An 8301-nucleotide genomic window follows, 5' to 3' on the forward strand; every position below is an offset into this window, starting at 1 on the left:
GCCTGTTCCTGTGAGCTCTGCCCCGCTGGCACTGCCTGTTCCTGTGAGCTCTGTCCTGCTGGGCACTGCCTGTCCTTGTGAGCTCTGCTCCGCTGGCACTGCCTGTCCCTGTGAGCTCTGCCCCACTGGGCAATGCTCTGCCCTGTGAGCTCTGCCCCGCTGGGCACTGCCTGTCCCTGTGAGCTCGGCCCCGCTGGCACTGCCTGTCCCCTGTGAGTTCTGCCCCGCTGGGCACTGCCTGTCCCTGTGAGCTCTGCCCCACTGGGCACTGCCTGTCCCTGTGAGCTCTGCCCCACTGGGCACACTGCCTGTCCCTGTGAGCTCTGCCCCGCTGGGCACTGCCTGTCCCTGTGATCTGCCCTGCTGGGCACACTGCCTGTCCCTGTGAGCTCTGCCCCACTGGGCACTGCCTGTCCCTGTGATCTGCCCTGCTGGCACTGCCTGTCCCTGTGAGCTCTGCCCCACTGGCACTGCCTGTCCCTGTGAGCTCTGCCCCGCTGGCACTGCCTGTTCCTGTGAGCTCTGTCCTGCTTGGCACTGCCTGTCCCTGTGAGCTCTGCCCTACTGGGCACTGCCTGTTCCTGTGAGCTCTTCCCCACTGGGCACTGCCTGTCCCTGTGAGCTCTGCCCCGCTGGTCACTGCCTGTTCCTGTGAGCTCTTCCCCACTGGGCACTGCCTGTCCCTGTGAGCTCTGCCTCGCTGGCACTGCCTGTTCCTGTGAGCTCTGCCCCGCTGGGCACTGCCTGTCCCCTGTGAGTTCTGCCCTGCTGGGCACTGCCTGTCCCTGTGATCTGCCCCGCTGGGCACTTCCTGTCCCTGTGATCTGCCCTGCTGGGCACTGCCTGTCCCTGTGATCTGCCCCGCTGGGCACTCCCTGTGCCCTGTGAGCATTGGCAGCTCATTCCTGAGGCTCGGGTCCATGTGCTGATGTGCAGTGGACAGTAGCCACCATGACTTCAGGAACATACACCACAGAGAAGGGCCATGGAGGCCTCTGAGGACAGTAGGTGCATCGAGCGGAAGGCAGGTGACAAAGGATGGGACTCGGGTGACAGTTTAGAGAGAACAGACTCAGGTAGAGGCCAAGAACGGAAGCTGCCCAAGCTCCTCCAGGCTGCCTGGTACCTGTTCACTCACATCCCTCAGGCCAGGAGCAGCAGTCTCCGAATGCTCCCACCAGCTCTAGTCCTGCCCCTCCTGCTATCAGCTGGGGAGGAGCATACTCCTGTGAAGCCACCACCCCTCTGAGGGCTGTCAACATTCTTTCCTGCCTTTTAGAGGGCCCTACTCACCACCACCACCACCACCACCACCACCACCATCACTATCACCACCATCACCACCACCACCACCACCACCACCATCACCATCACAATCACAATCACTACCATCATCGCCACCATCACCACCACCACTCCCACCTCACAGCCATCATCACCACCACTATCCTCAGTGCTGGTAAGACCACTTAGCCTCAGATCTGCCCTTTTGGAAGCCATCCTGGAAATTCTTGGTGAAAACACATCATGAGACCGTGGAGGACTCAAGGGGGGCTCGGTACCCATGTTTTGGCGACCAGAGTGGGGGTGTCATGCTACGAGGCGAGGAGCAGAATGGGAGGAGTCACAGTTGCCATTAGGACCACCCACACCAGGAGCTGAATTCCTGGCCCTGCAGGGCCACCAAGCCCAGGGTCCCCTCTGCACCGGCTTCCCTGGAGCCCTGAAGAGCCTTGGTGAGAGACCTGTGTGTGAGCCTGGAGTGGGCATCGGGAAGCTGGGCTCCAGCCCTGCCTGCTCTGGCTCCCGGGGCATCTTCCCAGTGGATTTGTCTGTGCCCATCCCTGGGCAGAGGGTTTGGCTGGCCTGGCATCTCTGTGATTGACAGAGCCGGGCCCTATTTTTAGATGATGCCGGCAAGCGACGCCCTTTGGCTGCTATAGGAGCAGACTCGGGGTATGGTGAGCAAGGAGGGGTGGACTGTCCACCCTTTGGGCCACCCTGACCTCTCCACCCACTTCTGCTGGGCCCACAGGTCAGCTCGGCCTGACATCCAGGTCACAGAGGTGGTCTTGCTCTCGAGCTCCTGGGCCTGATAGATGAAACAAAGCCTGAGTGACTCCCCACACAGACACCCCAACACACAGCCCTTCCTCAGGAGAGGCTGAGCACGGTGCTCTCAGGAGACAGCCTCACAGGGCCTGTGGAAGGCCAGCTCCTGAGCAGAAATGCATGGCTGATTCAGGACGGCAGAGAGCGAGAGCTGGCACAGCCGGCCTGGGCCAGGGTCTGCCTGGCTCCCCTGCATCTGCTCCGTGTCCCTCGCCAGCTTGTGTGTTAGCCTGCCAAGTGGGGTTACCCACTGCCGTGGGGCTCCCTTCTGAGAGCTCCTGGCAGGCCTGGCTGTGTTGGCAGGCGTAGTGCAGGTAGGCAGGTGGACAGCTGCCTCTCCTGGGTGCCGGCTCAGACACCTGCAGGAAGGAGCCTGGGGACACACTTCACGAGTGGTGGAGCAGGACTGTAGGTGGTTTTCTCTCTCTCTCTCCCTCTCCCCTCTCAATTGCTCTCTGTCCTATCTAATAAAGAAAAAGAAATAGAAAGAAAATGGCTGCCAGGAGCCAGGATTCAAAATGCCAGCACTGAGCACCAGAGATCATCACCCTGGAAGAAAGAAGGAGAGATTAGAAAGCAGACAGGTGATCAGCTCTTTTCAGCTCCTTCAGAAGAACTTGGAAGCCCCATGCTGGACAGGGAGGAATTTGGGCTGGGAGGTGGTGGTGGCAGGAGGTATTCACGGCCAATTCCTATGGCTGCAACTCAGCCCCTTGCTCCCACAGCACCGACAGCACTAGAAATAGCGGCCACCCCACCCTGCCCAGCACCACTCTCAGAGGGGAGGTGACTGTGGGCTACAGGTGGGCGCTGGACACACCAGCTCTGCTCGGACGCCACCTATGGCCCCACCAATCCCCTCCCACCCACAGCCCACTGCCCGGACTCTCAGCTGCTCCAGGGCCGTCTGTGTGGGGAGCCCTGCCAGCCTGCTCAGGGCCTGCAGCACCGGGAGCCCCTGCCCCAGCCAGCCATGCCCAGGGCTGCTTTGGGATGGACAGATGTCCTCCCAGCTGTGAGCAAGCACTGTGGGCTGCTGGAAGGTGGCTGCCCCTCAGGGAAGACACCTGGACCTCACCCATTCTGTGCAGCTGCCTCCCAGTGCCAGGTGAGGGGAAGCCACAGACGCAGGCTCCTCACAGCACCCGGCCACGTTGAGCACCCATCCTTCCCGGCTCCGGCTCCTCCCTGCACCACCTCCCATGGCTTCTGCCTGACTCTTGCCATGTCCCCGGCAGGACCTCCCTGGCCCCCAAGCCCCTCGTCCCAACCTCAGGGTCCACCAGGCTCCCTGCGGCTCCCAGCCCCCCATTCCACAAGGGCTCAACCCTTCCCCCAGGCTCCTCTACTTCCCAGAAGAGCTAATGTGCCCTCACAGATATGCGGTTCAGGGATATGAAGCAGAAACACTTCCTGCAGCGCTGAGCCTCGGCTTCCCTGTCTGTAAAATAGCCTGACTTCAGAGGGGCATAAAGGCCCAGTGAGGACTCAGGCCCTGCCCCAGCTGCCCAGCCAGTGCCTGCATGCGACCATCCTTCCCAAACCAACTCCCCTGCCCCCAGAGTCTGTGGGAGCAGGAGGGGACTGAGCACAGGGGCAGAGGACACAGGCAGCACCCGGCATCCCCAGACCAGCTGAGCAGTGCGGTCCCTTCCCAGTGCAGAAGACAGGCACAAGCACGGCGCTGCCACACTGGCCACACACTGTCTAGGGGCACGGGGAGCCCCGTTTGTCTGGGTGTTGAAGTCTGTCCACAGGCAGAAAGGGCTGAACATGTGAGCCGAGCATCGGAGAGCAGGTGCCTCCCAGCCACCGCAGGGACCCAGCAGGTGGGGTCCTGGCTCACCTGTCTCCACTGCCAAGCCCCCAGCAGCTGCCATCTCTGTGTGTGTGTGAAGGGCGTCTCTCACCCCAAGGCTCTGTCCCTCTGTACCTCCCTCACACCCACCCTGTGAGCTCTCTCTTTCATCTCTCCCTCCTTCTCCCTCTCCCTCCTTTTCCCTCTCCCTCCTTTCCCCTCTCCCTCCCTCTCCCTCCCTCTTCCTCTCCATCTCCCTCTCCCTCTCTTTCTCTCTCTCTCTCTCTCTCTCTCTCTCTCTCTCTCTCCTCTCATTACTACCAAGGTTATTGCTGGGGCTTGGTGCTTCCAGCAGCCTTTTTTACCCTTTTTCTTTTTTTTTTTTTTTTTTGTTTTGTTTTGTTTTGCCTCCAGGGTTATTGCTGGGGCTCGGTGCCTGCACCAGGAATCCACTGTTCCTGGAGGCCATTTTTTCCCTTTTGTTGCCCTGGTTGTTTTATTGTTGTTGTAGTTATTGATGTAGCTGTTATTGATGTTGTTGTTGTTGGATAGGACAGAGAGAAATGGAGAGGAGGGGAAGACAGAGAGGGAGAGAGAAAGACAGACACCTGCAGACCTGTCTCACCGCCTGTAAAGGGACTCCCCTGCAGGTGGGGAGCCGGGGGCTCGAACCGGGATCCTTACGCCGGTCCTTATGCTTTGTGCCATGTGCGCTTAACCCGCTGTGCTACTGCATGATCCCCTTTTTCTCTTTTTCCTTTCTATTCTATTTGACAGGACAGAGAGAAATTAAGAAGGGAAGGGGGAGAGAAAGATAGACACCTGCAGACCTGCTTCACCACCTGTGAAGCTTCCCCCTGCAGGTGGGGAGCGCGGCATAAACCCGGGTTCTTGTGCTTGGTGATAAGTGTGCTTAACCGGGTGTGCCACTGCCGCCACCCCCCCCCCCCCCAATGAGCTATCTCTCCCGCTTCTGCCAATTCGCGGTGAAGGACCACACCAGCCCCTCTCTGCGCAAACTCCTTGGCCTCCGTGAGGTCCTCTGCTTCTTTACTCGAAAGGAGAAGGAGGCAGGGCCTGGGCCGAGATGAGATGAACCCTCCTTCTGTGACCCTGTTCTGGAAAACAGGACAAAAGCAGGTGCCCGTGCAGATGGTGTGAGCTCCCCTCAGGCTCTGCTCCATTCCACACCTGTCCCACAGACAGCCACCAACCCCGTCTGGACGCTGGGCCGTCCTGAACTCACCCCCACTCCCCTTGCCCAGCTCGCACATTCCCAACGGCCCGGCTGGAAACTCGATGATTATCAGTGAGACGTGACTGGGGAATGCTGGCCGAGTGACAGCCCGCGTGTGACTTTCCTAAGCTAACAATTAGCATCTCAGACTGTTGCTGACAAAACATCCACCTCTCCCAGGCCTCAGCGTTGCTGCTGTTGCTCAGGTGGGAGACAAGCACCTCCCCGTAGCTGCTGGGGTGCCTGCAGCCCCCAATCAGACCCTCCCACCACTCCTTGCCCGGCTGCCCCCGCCCCTGCAGTTCCCAGGCCCTGGGGCTCATGCACACAGAAGTGGCCTGCTAGCCACCTTATCTGCAACGACCTGCAGTCCCAGGCCCTCTGTTTATAACAAAAGCCATTTACAGCCTGGGACTGAAAGCCAACACGGACATTTGATCCTGGGAAAACTGGAAGGACAGTTTGTGGCCGAGGCTTTAGTCACGAGTAATACCGGTGACAAACCCTGCACCTCCTGGGCTCCCCCCAAGCCCTCTGGCACACACGGGCACGGTTCTTCAGCTCCAGCTCCGCTCTGTGGCACAGAGGATGCCTGTGGGTGCACAGGACTGGGACGCGACTCTGTCAGAGCAGACCTGGAGCCCTCACCTCCCCGTTCAACACAGGGTTCAGGCAAGGCAGCAAGAGCTTGTGTGGAGCCAGAGGGAAGAAGACAGGCGTCCAGGAGCTAAGCCCCAGTCCCCAGGGCCTGTGATCACAAAGGCTCAAAGCCACTTCTCCTGAAGGTGATTTAGTGTGAAAGCCGATCCAAGTGGTTCCGAGAGCTGCTGGGAGCCCTGGGAGCACGGGAAGGCCCTCTGTGCAAAACAGGGCTTCCCGCACTTGCTCGTTTGCTCAATACAGGCAGGATCACAGCTGGCTGGGTGCCGGGAGGGCCTGACACCGAGGTGCTTGCTCATCCCACCCGTCACACCCACACTGGGGAATACCCGGCCAGCCCCGCTGGACACGCTCACACAGCCCCAAAGGTGGGGCCAGGCGTGCGGGTGCTCCCGTGTACAGGACCGGTATTCCCCGGCGCCCCAAGGCCCTTTCTGGCCGCTTGGGCTCAGGAATCCGCTCCGAGAGCCCTGCATTCAGCACGCCTGGACTTTGTACATCTGGCCAGGGCAGATGGAGAGAGAATGCCTGCACTCTTTCCCGGAAAGGCCCCTTGAATGCCCAGTTTCAGAGGCTGGGGGCAGTGAGGGGGAGCCTGTGGGCCAGTCAGCTGGTGAGTCAGCGCACGGGCCCAGGCCCGGCTCCACACAATGTTATCAGGCAGGGCAGGGCTGGCCTGGCCATCTGTGAGAGGCACTGCGGAGTGGGGGTTTCCAGCATGGGCTGGACGCCTGGGGGGGCTGGGGGGCTCTCAGCCACCCTCCTCGAGGGCAAAGGCCACACCGTCCTGGGCTCATAGTGAGGACACCGCTGTCCTCAGATGGCAATCACCAGTCGCTTCTGTGGCTAGGCCACGATCTCACGATAAAGGGAGGGGGCCCTCCCTCCAAGGCCCAGGGGCTGGGCACACAGGCACCTTCCCTCAGACACGGGCTCCTGCACCTCCGGGCACCAGTCCCCATGGTGTCCTCTGCAGACACCCGGCAGGAGGCCGGGAAGCACACAGAGCGGCATTATTGGGAGGCCTGCTGGCAGATTATAAATGCACCGGGGACAATCGAGGCTTTTTGCTCCTCTTGGCCACAGGAGATGGCGACACACACACACACACACACACACACACACACACACCTCCGCCTTCTCCAGCCCAGCCAGTCTCAGTGCTCCCCACTCTACCCAGAAGTCCTGCTTCCTAGGTGGAGGTGAGGGAGGGGGTCAGGGCTGGCCAGCAGGTGCGGGGAGGGGGGTCCAGGCCACACACCCCCAGGACTGAATTGAGAGCTCACAGTCTCCCCTGGGCTGCTCCCCAAAGCTGCACCTCTGGCTACCGCATTCTGGCCCCAGACTGAGTCCAGAGGCTTGGTGGCCACAGGCGCAGGCTCAGGCCACCGGGGGAGCCAGAGAGGAGTCTGCAGGCCCTGCGCCAGCCTCTTAGGCGCCCAGGGAACCAGGCGGGGCACACTGGACTGGGGAGCCAGTCTTCCAGAGCTCAGTGTGGGGGAGCACAGCTTCACTTCTGTTTCCAGGGCCCTCGCCGCAGCACCTACGGGTGGTCTCCAGGCCAGAACCTGCCCCAGTAGGATACCAGGGCCCTGCTATCTGCCGCTGACCATGCTGCCACACGGCCGCACCCCAAGTTTGGGTCCTGTCCTTCCACGAATGGCGCCCCATACTGCCCACGCCCTCCGCCACTAGTCAGGGCCACTCGCTGACCACACCCCTTGTTGTGGGTCATGACCCTACAACCAGTCACACACCTACCACTGACCGCACCCTCTGCCACTAGCCACGCCCTCTATTGCTGACCACACTCCTGCCACAGGCCACAAGCCACAGACCCACACCCTCCACAGGCCACAACCCTGTTTTTGGCCACGCCACCCCAGCACTGGCCACTGGCCACGCTCCCACCACTGAGCTCTGCCTCTGGCCACGCCCTCTGTCAGCGGGCTGCCCTGGATAATTGGCCACGCCCTTTGCCTCTGGCCACGGCCCCATCATTGGCCACACTCTCTACCACTGGTCATGCACTCTACCTCTGGCCACGCCTTCCATCGTTGGCCACGCCCTCTGTCACAGGGCACCCCTGCGTCATTGGCCACGCCCTCTACCTCTGGTCACATCTTCTATTGCTGGCCACTCCCTCTGTCACAGGGCTCCCCTCCATCGTTGGCCACGCCCTCTACCTCTGGCCACGCCCTTCACCGCTGGCCACGCCCTGCCAAGGACACCCCCCACCATTGGCCACGCCCTCTACCTCTGGCCACGCCCCTGCCACAGGGCCCCTTCGCCGCTGGCCACGCCCCGTTGCTGGCCACGCCCCTTCGCACCTGCCTCAGGGCGGGCCTCCGCACAGCACCTCCCGTCAGGACCCCTCGAAGGGCCAGTCCTCGAAGGGCAGCCCGCCCTAGGGCATCGCGTCCTGGCGCCCTCGCCTCTGCGGGGCCTGAAGGCCGAGCGCTCCCCTCAGCCCCCCAGCGGCGCGGGGACTCAC

General features: G+C 61.5%; 1 protein-coding gene across 2 annotated transcripts in view; it reads right to left on the minus strand.

Annotated features, from left to right (window-relative positions):
* The window catches only part of MAML2 (mastermind like transcriptional coactivator 2), a 114825-nt gene that overhangs the window by 106059 nt on the left and 465 nt on the right, over positions 1-8301 (minus strand). The gene's annotated exons all lie outside the window — the stretch shown is intronic.

The sequence above is a fragment of the Erinaceus europaeus genome, chromosome 20 (assembly GCF_950295315.1).
Source record: "Erinaceus europaeus chromosome 20, mEriEur2.1, whole genome shotgun sequence".
Lineage (NCBI taxonomy): Eukaryota > Metazoa > Chordata > Mammalia > Eulipotyphla > Erinaceidae > Erinaceus > Erinaceus europaeus.